Genomic DNA, 15,503 nt, shown 5'->3' on the forward strand with positions numbered 1-15,503 from the left:
GATCCCGGGCCAGGCCCAGGGGTGGCCCTCTAGACATGAGGCACATGAAGCGAGTTTGTTGGGGTTTTCCAGCTGGAAACCCATGGTGGACTCTCTTCCTATGGCACATGTCTGCTGCACCACCTCCTGAGCCTGGCCCGGGTTCCCGACTTGTCAAGTAAAGAACCCTGCGCGAAATCCCTCTAGGAGTTAGGTGCACTCCAGGTCAATGGCTCCAGCTACTCAGCCCCCTGGGGTGCCCACCCTGGTGCTGGCAGATTGGGCCTGCCATGCCCCTCGGTCCTGGCACTAACCCTCTGTTGGGTTTTCAGTCTTCTTTCCCCAGGATCCTGTCCCTCGAGCCCTCAAATTGGGGACCCCTGGGTCATACTGCATGACTGCCTGCCACTCAGGAGGATTCCGTGCCACTCGGAGCTGCAGAAAACCCTCAGAGCGGAAAAAACTTACATGATCTCCTGAGGCTACGCCCAACATTCAGCACTACAACAGGGCATAAATACGGAGGCTGATGCCCAGCCAGAGCCCCTCCCTCAACTCTGCCCCTGGAAAGGTCCCTTGCACGTGGGCTCTCGGGGGAGCTGTATGGGTCCTGCCTATGTTTCTGGATGGCTGATAGACACATAGTGACAAAACGCTCTAGACTGCAGGCACCAGCACGGCTCGAATCACTGCTCAACACCGGCCAATTCTCATGAGGTTTCTGTCCAAATCAATATAGATATGGGCAGAAAGCTTGTGAGAACTGGCTGGAAAACACCTGGTGATCTCAAGCTTCCTGAGCAAGGTCTGCAGGGCCACTGACTGGGTCTAGCCCAGAGTACAGAGTGGTCGAGGATGGAACCCTGTGAGAAAGCCCTCTGTGAGCCAGGTGCATGCAAGACCAATGCCACCTGCTACTCAGCCACCTGGGCTGCCCACCCTGGTGCTGGACATTTGGGCCTTCCATACCTCAGGCCCTGGCCAGAACCCTGCGAGAATACCCTCTATGAGCCAGGCACACATGAAGCCAATGCCTCTTGCTACTCACCCCTGAGGTGCCCGCATCAGCACTGGCGGATCATGCCTGCCATGCCTCTAGGTCCTGACACTAACCCTCGTTTGGGTTTTCCGTCCTACTTCTCCAGGGTCCTGTCCCTCAAGCCCTCAAATTGAGGAAATCTGAGCCACACTGCCTCTCTACACCTGCCACCCAGGAGGAAATCATGCCGCTCAGAGCTACACAAAACCCTCAGAGTGGGAGAAACCTACAGGCCCCCACAAGGCCATCTCCCACCTTTGGCACCCCGTCAGCAACCAACATGGAGGCTGAAGCCCAGCCGTACCCCCTCCCTTAACTTGGCCCTCAGAAAGCTTCCCTGCACAGGGGCCCGTGTAGAAACCATGTGCACCCTGCTGGTGTTACAAATGGCCATGTCATGCACATAGTGAGAAAGTGCTCTAGACCATAGTCACCAGCATGGCCCCAAACGCTGCCCAATACCAGACAATTCTCATGAGCTTTCTGCCCAAATAGATAATTAGCTTTTTGATTCTCAGAAAGCTCATGAGAATTGGCCGGAAAACCTCCAGTGAACGCCCTCCATCGGCAGATATCCACAAGGCCGTCACCTGGTCCTAGTCTGGGGTCCTGAGTGGTCAAAGCCTGAAATCTGTGAGAAAGCCCTCTACGATCCTGGAGCATGTGAAGGCAATTCCATTTACTCCTCAGCCCCCTGTGGTGCCCGCCCTGAACTCTTGGTTGGGTTTTCAGGCTTCCAACTTAGGGGCCTGTCCCTCAAGTCTTGTATGTTTGGGATGCCTGAGCCACACTTCATGACTCTGCCTGCAACCCACAAGGAAACTGTGCCTTTTGGAGCTGCACAAAATCCTCAAAGTGGGATTAACCTGAATGCCCCCCGCTGAGGCTACTCCTCACCTTCCACGCCCCACCAGGCTGCAAACACGGAGGCTGATGCCCACCCAGAACCCCTCCCTCAACTCTGCCCTTGGAAAGCTCCCCTGACAGGCCTCCCTGGGGGATCCGCAAGGGCCTGGCTCATGTTCCTGGATGGCTGCGATACATACCTAGTGAAGAGGCGCTCTAGACCATGGGCACCAGCATGGCCTGAATCGCCGCCCAACACCGGCCAGTTCTCACAAGGTTTCTGCACAAATCAATAAAGACTTGGGCCAATAGCTCATGAGAATTGGCCAGAAAACCCCTGGTGAACTTGCTTCTTGCAGCGCATGTCTTCAAGGCCAAGGCCTGGGCCTGGGCCTGGTCCAAGGTCCCGAGTGGTCGCAGCCCAAACCCTGGGAGCCTTTATGAGCCAGATGCACATGAGGCCAATGCCTCCTGCTATGCAGCCCCCTGAGGTGTCCACCTGAGGCTGGTAGATCGGGCCTGCCATGACCCCAGGCCCTGGCCCCAACCCTCGGTTGGGTTTTCAGGCTTCCGTCCCCAGGGGACTGTCCCTCAAGTCCTCCAGATTGGGGACCCCTAAAACACACTACATGAATCTGCATGGCACCCAGGAGAAAACTGTTACACTCTGATCTGCACAAAACCCTCAGAGTGAGATTAAACTGCATGCACACCCTGAGGCTACCCCCAACCTCAATGCATGGGGCCACAAAAACTGAGGCTGAGGCCCAGCTGAAACCCCTCCCTCAATTCTGCCTCCAGAAAGCTTCCCTGCACGTGGTCCCTTGGGAGAGCCGTGTTAGTTCTGCCTGTGTTCCCAGGTGGCTATGACACACAACTAACAAGAAAGTGCTCTATATCATGGGCACCAGCATGGCCTGAATCGCTACACAATACTGGTCAATTCTCACAAGCTTTATGCCCAAATCAATATTGATTTGGCCAGAAAGCTCGTGAGAATTGGCCAGAAAACTGCAAGTGAACTTGCTTCCTGTGGCACATGTCTGAAGGGTCTCTGTCTGCACCTAGACTGGGGTCCCGAGTGGTTGTAGCCCAAACCCTGCTAGAAAGCCCTCTATGAGCCAGGTATACATGAGTTCAATGCCTCTCACTATTCAGACTCCTGGGGTGACTGCCTCAGCGTCGGCAGATTGGGCCTGCCTTGCCCCTAGGCCATAACAGAAACCCTAGTTTCAGTTTTCAGGCTTCCATTCCAAGGGTCCTGGCCCCCAAGCCCCCAAATAAAGGATCTTTGAGTGACACCCCAGGATTCTGCACACCAAGTGATTGGAACCCGTGCTGACTGGAGCAGTACCAAACTCTCAGAGGGGGAGAAACCTGCATGCCCTCATAAAGCTACCCCAACCATCAGCAGCCCCTCTGGCCATAAGGTGAGATACTTGTGATGCTGGACATATGCCCCCAATTCAGCCCTGAGGGAAGCCTGCCTCAGAGCTGGCAGATAGGACATGCAATGACCCAAGGCCCAACCCTAACACTTGTTTGGATCTTCAGGATTCCATTCTGAAGGGCCAGGCCCCCAAGCTTACTGGATGAAGGACCCCTGAGCAACACCTCAGGAATCTGCCCTCCACACAGATGGAAACCTTGCCATTTGTAGCTGTGCCAAACCCTCAGAGGGTGAGAAACCTGCATATCCCCCTAAAGTCACCACTACCATCAGTGGCCCCCTGGCGACAAACCCTGATTCTTCAGGGTCACTGGATGAATGTCCTAAACTCAGCCCTGAGGGGAGCCTACCCCAGCACCATTATATCAGGCCTGCCATGTCCCTAGCTAACCCTAGGAGGGGTGTACAGTCTTCCATACCCAAAGCCCTGACCCCAAAGCCCACCAGATTGGGGATGCCTGAGATTCACACTGACATGCCGCCAACATCCTAGGGTGAAATGGTGCCATATGGAGCTGTGCAGAAAACTCAGAGCGGGGAACCTGCATTCCCTCTAAGGCCAGCCCCAGCATCTGTGTACCCCGGACATAAACCGGGAATCCGATGTGCTGCTTATGCCCACCCTCAACTAAGCCCACTGGGCAGCCCACCTCAGCACCGGCAGATCAGGCCTGCCATTCCCTTAGGCCCTTTCCATAACCCTAGTTTGGATTTTCAGGCTTCCATCCCAAGATGGAATGCCCCCACATCCCCTGAATTAAGGACTATTGAGTGACACCACAAGACTGCACCCACCACTTGGGAGGAAACCTTGTGGTTTGGAGCTCCACTGAATCCTTAGACAGGGAGAAACCTTCAAGCCTCCCTAAAGCCACCCCCACCATGAGAGGCCCCCATAGCCATAAAACCAGATTTTGCTGTGCCACCGGACGCATGCCATCATCTCAAACCTGAGGAGAGCCCACATCAGCGCCGGCATATTGGGCCTGACATGCCCTTAGGCCCTAACCCTAACCCTAGGTGGAGTGTACAGGCTTCCATGCCCAGAGGCCTGTCCCCCAACCCCTCCATATTTGACACCTCTGAGACTCTAGCTGGCACAGACAAAGGATGCCTCAGTGACACCCCAGGACTGTGCCCCCCCCTTGGAGGAAAGCCCCACATTAGAAGAAAGCCCTTTGGAGCTCTGCAGAACCCTCAGAGTGGGAGAAACCTGCATTCCAGCCTGAGGACACCCCCAGCTTCTGTAGCCTCCCTGGACACAAACTCGGAATCTGGCATGCTGCCTGATACCCATCCTTATGTCACCCCACTGGGAAGCCCGCCAAGAGCACTGGAAGATCAAGCCTGCCTTGCCCTAAGGCCCTTACCGTAATTCTAGTTTCTGTTTTCAGGCTTACATCCCAAGAGGCCTGGCCCCAAATTCCCCAGATTAAGTACCTTTCTGCGACAACCCAGGAATCCAACCACCATGGGGGTAGGGGTAGGGACATGCTGTTTGGAACTCTGCAGTTCCCTCAGAGAGGGAGAAACCAGCATGCCCTTCTAAAGCCACCACCACACTCAGCAGTTCACATGGCCAGAAACCCCAATCCTGCTGCACTGATGGTTGCATTCCCTCAACTCAACCCCAAGGGGAGCCCACCTCCGTGCTGGCAGATTGGGCCTGCCATGACCCAAGGTCATAATCCTAACCCTAAATTGCGTTTTCAAGCTTCCTTCCTCAGGGGCCTGTCCCCAAAGCCCTCTAGATTGGGAACCCTGAAGCCACACCTTAGGAGTCTGACTGCCACCCAGCAGGGAACCAGTCCATTTGGAGCTGCACAAAACTCTCAGAGCCGGAGAAACCTGCATGCCCCCATGAGGACACCCTGACGTTCTGCAGCCCCCCAGAGCCTGATGCTCTGCCTGGCCCCCTTCCTCAACTCAGCTCCTCAGGGAACCCACCTCCAGACAAGCAACTCAGGCCTGCCACACCCCTAGCTAAGCTCTTCTCAAGGGCCCCTGTTAGCTTTAGGCATACCTGTCTGCCTAGACTCCTCTGTCTGCCTCAGAGCTCTGGGATACCACCACCCCCCCACCCCCGCTTCTCAAGTTTCACTGGCCCAAGGCTGTCATGAGAAAGGGGGAAGGCTACCTTCTGAATGCTTAACACCTCCTTTCCTCTTCTGCCATATTTCTCTCCACTTACCTTTGTACCTGGGCAAACTGGAAGGAACATATCAATGGAACATGGACATGCTCTGACATCTGAATCTTTCCTGGCAGCTTTCTGAGGGCTCCTTATGCAATCAGAAACTAGTGCATCCTACCACAATGTGATTGAAAAGGATCACTGGCAGAACAGGAGAGCCAAAATCACTCCATTTTTACCTCACCCTTCATGAAGTAGAACATGGTCTTCTTCTTTCCTTCCTTGACCTCCATTCGAATTTGTTTCCATGCAGTGTTCATTCCTTTGCTTCAGGGGTAGAGTTTCATGATTCCTCACCTGCATAGAACACCCAGAGCTCACCACAACAAGTACCCTCCCTAACAGCTGTCACCCATTTAACCCCTCCCCTCCACACCCCTGCCCTCTAGCAACCTTTGGTTTCTGCTCTAAGGTTGAGTCTGTCTGCTCATTAGCCTATCTTTCTCCCCTCACTATGTTCATCAGTTTTCTTTCTGAAATTCCATAGGAGTCAAGTCATAGGCTATTGGTCTTTTCTTACTGATTTTGCTTAGCTAAATCCACTCTAGATCCATCCACATCCTTGCAAATGGTAAGATTTCATTCTTTTTGAATCTGGTTGCTATTCCATTAAGATGTGGGAGATGTGGTCCATATACTATGGAGTATTATGCCTCCATCAGAAAGGATGAATACCCAACTTTTGTAGCAACATGGACGGGACTGGAAGAGATTATGCTGAGTGAAATATCATATGGTTTCACTTATTTGTGGAGCATAACAAAAAGCATGGAGGACATGGGGAGTTAGAGAGAAGAGGGTTGGGGTAAATTGGAAGGGGAGGTGAATCATGAGAGACTATGGACTCTGAAAAACAATCTGAGGGGTTTGAAGTGGTGGGGGGTGGGAGGTCGGGGTACCAGGTGGTGGGTATTATAGAGGGCACGGACTGCATGGAACACTGGGTGTGGTGAAAAAATAATGATACTGTTATGCTGAAAATAAATAAATGAAAAAAAAAAGAATATGTGGGAGATTATATATCTACATATATCCTTATCTATCTCTATCTATCTATCTATACATTCATATATATACATATATATGAAATCAGTCATCAGCGAATGGACATTGGGACTCCCTCCATCATTTCGCTATGGTTGATAATGCTGCTGTAAATATCACGGTGGTTGTGCCCCACTGAATGTGCATTTTTGTGCCCTTTAGGGAAATACCCAGGAGAGCAGTTGCTGAATCCCAGGGTTGTTCAGTTCTTAGGTTTTGGAGGAACCACCATACCCTTTTCCAGAGTGGCTGCAACAACCCACATGTTCACCGACAGTGCAGGAGAGTTCCACTTGAAGCAGAACATTCCCTGCCAGCAATTTCCTTAGGGGGAAACAGAAAGCCTGGGGGAGAACATGACTCACCCAGGGTCCCACAAGAAGCCAAAGAAATTCACCCCAGGGTTCCTGATGCCATGCCCTGTGAAGCCATCAGAATGCTTCTATCCAGGGGAATTCCCAAAGACTCTCCTTCTGACTTCACCACCCATGAAACTGCAGAGAAAGGACGGCATGTCCAACTCTCTAGATGGTCCACTGAGTGAAACTAGAAAGTCAAACTTCCCTTTTTGATCGTCTAAGGCTCTTTGGAATCCTTTTGAATTTTTCCTCTGCCTTCAGTGGAACTCTTTGGATAGAAAAGTCTATTTCGTTAGGACACATCACCTTGGAAAAGGAGAAGCCATCATCCAAGCCTCGATCTGACCACAAACAGCTACCTAACTCTAAATGCCAGCCATTCCACCACAGCCTAGGACCAATGGAATAAACAGTGTTAGATGAAGGAACACATTCTATGTTCCAAACACACACCGAGTCTGTCTCATCTGCCCTTTAGAATCCATGGGGTTGCCTAGGAAAGAGATGTTCCGAATACCTTTGTAAGCCAGAAATAAACAGAGAAAATGAGATTCCCCTGAGGTGCTCCCTGCAGGGGAAACTCGGGAACTTTGGCAGCCACTCTACATTGCTGACAGCTGCATTAGACTTTGGGGCTCCACTGGAGATGAGAGAAATCCCAGGATGTTTGGGGTGAAAGAGAAGTTTTACCTCCCATCCTGACATATATGTGACATTGTGCACCATGGGCTTGCTGATTTCTCTGAATGCTGACGTCCTGGGACAAGCTGCATGACTGACTCAGACACTGATTTCCAAACTTCGGTCCTTGTGGAGCCAGAGTGAAGAAGGGTTTTCAGGTGGACATAAGCAGGCACCTCCCACCTAAAGTCTGTACACCTGCTCTGATTCCTGGGAGAAGGAGAGACAAATGCTTGGGTTTTTTTTTTTTTTAAGATTTTATTTGACAGAGATCACAAGTAGGCACAGATAGAGAGTAGAGAGAGAGAGAGAGAGGGAGGGAGGAGGAAGTACGCTCCCTGCCGAGCAGAGAGCCCAATGCGGGACTCAATCCCAGAACTCTGAGATCATGACCTGAGCTGAAGACAGAGGCTTAACCCACTGAGCCACCCAGGCACCCCACATGCTTGTTTCTTAAGTGGTCATTCACTTCCTTCTTAGCCAGCCAATGCCCTTGTGCTTTTTGGAGAAGCAAATACATTCTTCCAAACAAACACTCAACTCCTCGGTTCTAAATGCACCATGAGTCGGGTTACATTCCCCCCGCTCCCGGCTCCAGACCCCCACCAGAAGGTCCCTCCTGATCCATCCTGACATCACATTCCCATCCAACCTGGGGCAACGGGGCACAATGCTGAGTGGGGGCCAGGCTCCAGCAGTTGTTACCATCACTCTTGAATCTGGGGAAACAGAGAGTCTTCAGCTCAACACTCCCTCCTATAAAAACAAGTTGCCATGCCTCAGCTTTCAGGGTCTCCCTCCCAGCACCTCACCACTGACCTCAAAGTCAGCATGCTGCATGGACTCCTCTTCTAGGGTGTGAGTTAGGGCATAGGGGTATCCAGGTCTGATCTGCTGGTGCAGAGGTGAGAACCCTGGGGGCTGAGTCGACCTTGGGGGTCAGGAAACATATCAGGCTGGGAGTTTGGTACTGAGGGGGTGGCTTTGTGGTTGGGGATGTCCTCAGGGAGGCACGTGGGTTGTTCCATTCCTAGGGTTCTGAATAGCTTCAAGTGGCATGGTTCCCTCCTGGGTGGCAGGCGGACTCCTGGGGTGTAGTCCAGAGTCCCCAGTCTGGAGGGATAGTGCCAGTGTGGTTTTAGACCTGTAGAGGGTTTGTGAGCTGCATGAGGAGTCTGTGGAAGGCCTGGCAGAGCCGATTCATACCACTGGAGGTCGTGGTGAGCTGTGGTGGGAGAGACCATGGTAGGCATGGCAATGTTGCTTGCCACCACTGGAGCAGGTGGTGAACTACCTTAGGAAACACACCAGAAGAGGAGTCTCTGCAGCCTGGTGGCTCTGAGGGCAGTGGTGAGGTGCTGGATGAGAGAGCTGAAATGAGAGGCACTGCAGTTTGTTTTTACAGGATGGAGAGTTGAGTTGAAGACTCTGTTTCACCAGGCTCAACAATGGTGGTAACAACAGCTGGAGCTGAGTCAACACTCAGGATTGAGCCCTGGTACCCCAGGTTTGATGGTAATATACTGTCAGGATGGTTCAGGAAGTTCCTCCTGGTTGGAGGTCTGAAGCCAGGGGATAGCAAATCTGAAACATGGAGCCTTTGGAACTGAGGAGTTGAGTGTTTGTTTGGAAGAGTCTATTTGCTTCTCCAAAAAGGACAAGGGCATTGGCTGTCTTTGGAAGGAAGTGTATTACCACTTAAGAAATAAGCATGTGTCTCTCTCCCAGGAATTGGGGCAAGTGTACAGGCATTAGATGGGAGGTGCCTGCGTAGGCCCACCGGACAACCCTTCTTCACTCTGCCTCCATGAGACCTGAAGTTTGGAAATCAGTGTCTGAGTCAGTCATGCAGCTTGTCCCAGAATGTCAGCATTCAAAGGAAAGAGCAGGTCCATGGGGCACAATGTCATATTCAGGTCAGGATGGAAGGAAAAACTTCTCGTTCACCCCAAAGGGAAGACCCTCTTAACAAGAGAAAACTTCTTTCCCTACTGAGGCCATCCTCAACTTTTGGCACCACAGAAGTACAAAAAGATGGAGGCTGACACCTGGCCAGAACACCTTCTGAACACCTACTCCGGGGAAGCTCCCCTGTACTGGGGCCCCTGGGTGGGCCACGTCATCTCAGCGCATTTTCCGAATGGCCACTATATGCACCCAGTGAGAAAGCACTCCTGAGAATTGGCAGGAAAACCCTGGCAAACTTGCTTTGGGTGCCACATGTCTTCAGGGCTGCACCTGTGCCTGGCCCGGGATCCTGAGTGGTCGTGGCTCCAACAGTGCCAGAAAGCCCTCCATGAGTCAGATGCAGACCAGGCCAACGCCTACTGCTCCTCAGCCTCTGGGGGTCCCCTCCCTGGCTGGCAGATGGGGCCAGGCCTGCCCCGAGGCCCGGGTACAACCCCTCGTCTGCTTCCTCAGCCTTCCGTTTCCAGGGTCCTGTCCCTTAGAGCCTCCAACTGGGGAACCATAAGACTCGTGCCACGACTCTGCCTACCATCCCAGCACAAAGGGGGCCTTTCGGCGCTTTGGACAAGCCTCGGGGAGAGAGATACCTTCGTGGCCCCACTGAGGTCAGCCCCATCCTTGGGTGCCCCAGCCACCCAAAAAGTAGGAGGCGGACGCCCAGCCAACATCCCTCCCTCAACTCTGCTCAGGAAAGCTCCCCTGCGCTGGGGCCCTAGGCTGGGCCGCGTCAGCTCAGCATGTTTTCCAGGTGGCCGCGACATGTCCCGAGTGAGAAAGGGCACTTGGCCATGGGCAACAGGACAGTCGGCAGGGCTGTCCAACGCTGGCCTATTCTCACGAGCGTTCCACCCAAATTGATCTCAATTTGGGCAGAACCCTCATAAGAATTGGCTGGAAAATGCCCGATGAACTCGCTTCCGGCACCCATGTCTGCAGGGCCGCCCCCTGGGCCTGGCCTGGCATCCCGAGTGGGCACGTCAAAACCAGCATAATGCCCTCCATGAGTCAGGCTCCAGCGAGGCCATCGCCTCCTGCAGCTCAACCCTTCATGACGTTGGAGATGGGGTGGGGCCTGCCCCGAGGCCAGGGCACGACCCCTCGCCTGCTTCCTCAGCCTTCTGTTTCCAGGGTCCTTTCCCTCGGGACCTCCACCTGAGAACACTGACTCCCGTGCCACGACTCCCCCTCCCACCCTGGCCCAAACGGTGCCTTTCAGCGCTTCGGACAAGCCTCGGAGCGAGAGAAACCTTTGGGCCCCCACTGTGGTCAGCCCCATCCTTGGCGCCCCAGCCGCCCCAAATGTCGGAGGCCCCAGGCCCCGACGCCAGGCCCCAAACCCTCCCTCAACTCTGTTCAGGGAAAGCGCCCCTGCGCTGGGACCCCCGGGTGGGCCATGTAGTCACAGTGTGTTTTCCGGGTGGCCACAACATGCCCCGAGCAAGAAAGTCTCCTTGGCCATGGGGAACATGACCGTCCGCAGGGTTGCCCAATGCCCGCCAATTCTCATGAGAGTTCTGCCCAAATCGGGATGGTAAGAATTGGCCGGAAAATGTCCATCAAATGCTTCAGGCACTGCACGTCTGAAGGGCCGCCCCCTAGGCCTGGCCCCGAATCCCGAGTAGTCCCCTCCGAAACCCACTAGAAAGCCCTCCGGGAGTCAGGCTCCAGCACGGCTGATGCCTCCTGCACCTCAGCCTCCAGGTGTCCCCTCCCTAGCACTGGCAGATGAGGCCGGGCACAAAACCTCACTTGCTTCCTCAGCCATCAGTTTCCAGTGCCCTGTCCCTCAGGGCCTCCAACTGGAGAACCCTGAGACCTGCGCCACGACTCCCCCTACTGCCCTGGCGCTAACAGTGCCTTTCAGTGCTAACTAGCCTCCTATGGAGAGAAACCTTGGTGCCTCCTCTGAGGTCAGCCTGATCCTTGGGCGCCGCAGCCACCCCAAAAGTCAGAGGTGGACGACCGGCCACAACCCCTCCCTCAACACTGCTCTGGGAAAGCTTCCCTGCCCCTGGGCCCCCGGGTGGGCGGCATGGTCCCCGCACGTATTCCAGGTGGCCGTGTCATGCCCTAGTGAGAAAGGGCCCTCGGCCACGGGAAACAGGGCGGTCTGCAGGACTGCTCCATGCTGGCCAATTCTTACGAGCATTCTTCTGCATAAATCGATCCCGATTTGGGCAGAACGCTGGTGAGAATTGGCCGGAAAACACCCGGTGAATTCGCTTGGGGTGCCACATGTCTGCATGGCCGCCACCTGGGCCTGGCCCGGCATCCCGAGAGGTTGCATCCGAACACCCCCAGAAAGCCCTCGGGGAGTCAGGCTGCAGCCAGCCCCATGTCTCCTGCTCCTCAGCCTCTGGGGGTCCCCTCCCTGATGCTGTCCCCTGGGGCCGGGCCTGCCCCGAGGCCCAGGCTCCAACCCTCACCTCATTCCTCAGACTTCCATTTCCAGGATGCTGTCCCTCTGGACTCCAACTGGGGAACCCTGCCTTTCAGAGCTACCTACTAGCCTTCGAGCAAGAGATACTTTCATTCCCCCACAGACGCTAGTGCCATCCCTGTGTGCCCCATACACCAGAAAAGTCGGAGGCGGACGCCCGGCAACCACCCCTCCCTCAACTCTTTTCCGGAAAAGGGCCCCTTCGCCGGGGCACTGGGGTGGGCCACGTCATCTTGAATTGTTTTAGGGTGCCTGTGATGTGCCCCGAGAGACTCACACCCAATTCCTCCCATGGATGGGAGCATCAGACTGACGGCAGGAGACAGCCTCTCAGCCAGGAGGAGACCGTTTCATTTGGTGCTCTCTAACACCCTCAGAGCTGTAGAAACCAGCATACTCTCCTGAGGACTTTCCTGCCAACTTTGCTCCTCCAAGCCAAAAGCTCTTGAGGAGCCTCCTGAGTCCCGCCCTCAACTCAGCCTTTGGGTGAGCGGATATTTGCACTGGCAGATCCGACATGCCTTGGCCCGAACACATAACCCTAACCCTACACCTAACCCTACCCCTAACCTGACTCTAGCCCAGGTTGTGTGTTCAGGAGTCCATCTTCCAACACCTGGTCCCCAAACCCCCCAGATGGGGAACCCCTGGGCTGTGCCACATCATTTGACCTGATCCCGGGGGGATACCCTGCCATTTAGAAATGTGCTGGAGAAACCTGCATGCCTCCCTGAGACCACTGCCACCTCCAGCGCTCTCAAGGGCCAGGAATCAGGAATCTCATGGTCCTGAAGACACATATCCTCAAATCAGGCCTCAGGATAGATCACCACAGCGCCACTAGATGCCCCTATGACCAAACCCTAACCCTAGGTTGGGTGTTCAGGCTTCCATCCCCAGAGGCCTGGCTACCTAGCTCTCCAGACTGGGGACCCCTTATTCCCAATGCAGGACTCTGGGTGCCATCCACAAGGAAACTGGAACACATAGCCCTGTGCCAAACCCCTTGGATTAAGGACCCCTTAGCGACATTGCTGGACTCCAACCGCCACATGGGATGAAACCTTGCACTTGGAGCTGCTGAGCCCTCAGAGGGAGAGAAACCTTCAATCCCCTGTAAAGCTACCCCCACGATTGGTGGCACCACAGTCCATAAAGCCAGTTTCTGCCAAGCTACTGGACACATGCCCTCAACTCAGCCCTGAGGGGAGCCCATCTCAGCACCTACAGATTGGGCCTGCCATGTCCCTAGACCCTAACCCTAGGTGGGGTGTACAGCCTTCTGTACCCCAAGCCCATCAGACTGGGATGCCTGAGACTACCACCAGCACTATGCTGGCCTCCTAGGGCAAAATGTTGCCATTTGGAACTGTGCAGGAACCTCAGAGCAGGAGAAAACTGCATGCCCCCCAAGGACACCACCAGCTTCTTTGCCCTCCAGACACAAACCCAGACCACAACTCCTGCCTGATTCCCACCCTCCATTCAGCCTACCCAGGAGACGACCTCAATTCCAGCAGATCGGGCCTGCATGTCCCTAGGCCTTAACCCTAACTCTAGCTTGGATTTTCAGGCTTCCATCCCAAGAGGCCTGGCCACCACGCACCCCAGATTAAGGACTTCTGAGCAACACCACAGGACACAGCCTGTCACACGAGTGGAAACCTTGTGGTTTGGAGCTGCAATGAACCCTCAGAGGGGGAGAAACCTGCATGCCACCCTAAAGCCACCCCAACCATTGGCAGTCCCTCTGGCCATAGAGCTGGATTCCATCCTGCCACCAAATGCATACCCTCAACTCAGCCCATAGGGGATCCCACCTCAGCACTGGCAGATCGGGCCTGCCATGCCCCTAGCCCTAACCCTAGTTTGGGTTTTCAGGCTTCCATTCTGAGGGTCCAAGCAACAAAGCCCCCTGGATTAAGGAACATACACCCCAGGACTCCACTTGCCACACAGTAGGAACCTGTGACGTTTGGAGTTGTGCTGAACCCTCAGAGGGGGAGAAACCTGCCCCTATAAAGGCACTCCCACCATCTGCGGCCCCCCTGGCCATAAAACCTAATTCTGCTGAGCTTCTGGAAACATGCCCTCAACTCAGCCCTGAGGGGACCCCACCTCAACATCAGCAGATCGGGCCACCATGCCCCTAGGCCCTTACCAGTACCCCTGTTCAGGTTTTCAGGCTTCTATCCCAAGGGGCCTGGCCCCCACGTTCCCCAGATTAAGGACTACTGAGTGACACTACAGGACTCCACCTGCCACACGGAAGGAAACCTTGTGGTTTGGAGCTGTGCCAAACCCTCAGATGGGGAGAAATCTGCCAGCCCCCGTAAGTCACCCTCATGGCCAAAAAACCGAATTCTGCTGCAACGCCAGATCAATGCCCTCAACTCGGCCCTTAGGGGAGCCCGCATCAGCATGGGCACATTGGGCCTGCAATGCCCTTAGGCCCTTAACCTAACCCTAGGTGGGGTGTACAGGCTTTCATGCCCAGAGGCCTGCCCTCAAGCCCGCCAGATTGGGCACCTCTGAGACTCATGCCAGTATAGATTAAGGATGCCTCAGTGACACCCCAGGACTGCGTCTGCCACATGGGTGGAAACTGTGCCATTTGGAGCTCTGCAGAACCCTCAGGGTGGGAGAAACCTGCATGCAACCCTGAGGTCACCCCCAGCTTCTGTGGCACCCCTGGACACAAACTCGGAGTCTGACGTACCACCTGAGACCCACCCTAAAGTCAGCCCACCAGGGAGCCCACCTCATCACCAGCAGATTGAGCATGCCATGGCCCTAGGCCCTTAACATAACTCTAGTTTCTGATTTCAGGCTTCCATCCCAAGAGGCCTGGCCCCCAAACTCCCCAGATTCAGGACCTCTTTGTAACAAGCCAGAAACCTAACTGCCATACAGGGGGAAGCCATGCCATTTGGAGATCCATAGTTCCCTCAGAGAGGGAGAAACCAGCATGCCCCTCGAAAGCAACCCCCACCATCAGCCATCCCTCTGGCTAGAAACCCTGACTCTTCTGCATTGCAGGGCGCATTCCCTCAACTCAATCCCAAGGGTATCCCACCTCAGTGTCGGCAGATCACGCCTGCCATTCCTCAAGGCCATTATCCTAAACCTATGTTGCGTTTTCAGGCTTCCTTCACCAAGGGCCTGTCCCCCAAGCCCTATAGATTGGGAACCTTGGAGCCACACTGTAGGAGTCCACCTGCCACCCAGCAGGAAACTGTCCCTTTGGAGCTGTGCAGAATCCTCAGCACCAGAGAAACCTGCATGCTCCCATGAGGACTCCCCCATGTTCTGCAGACCCCTGGCTACAAACTCAAATTCTGATGCACCACCTGACCCCCATCTTCAACTCAGCTCCTTGGAGAACTCACCTCAGCACCAGCAGTTCAGGCCTGCCACGCCACTAGCTCAGCTCTCCTCAGGGACCCCTGTCAGCTCTAGGCAGACCTAGAACTCCCCTGCCTAGATCCCCCCTCCTTCTCAAT

The 15,503-nt window shown here is 54.6% G+C and overlaps 1 long non-coding RNA gene across 3 annotated transcripts in view; it reads right to left on the minus strand.

Moving 5' to 3' along the window:
* LOC116584761 overlaps window positions 1–15,503 on the minus strand; it is a 48,002-nt gene that overhangs the window by 10,529 nt on the left and 21,970 nt on the right. The window lies entirely within an intron of this gene.

Source organism: Mustela erminea, chromosome 2 (assembly GCF_009829155.1).
Source record: "Mustela erminea isolate mMusErm1 chromosome 2, mMusErm1.Pri, whole genome shotgun sequence".
NCBI classification, from domain to species: domain Eukaryota; kingdom Metazoa; phylum Chordata; class Mammalia; order Carnivora; family Mustelidae; genus Mustela; species Mustela erminea.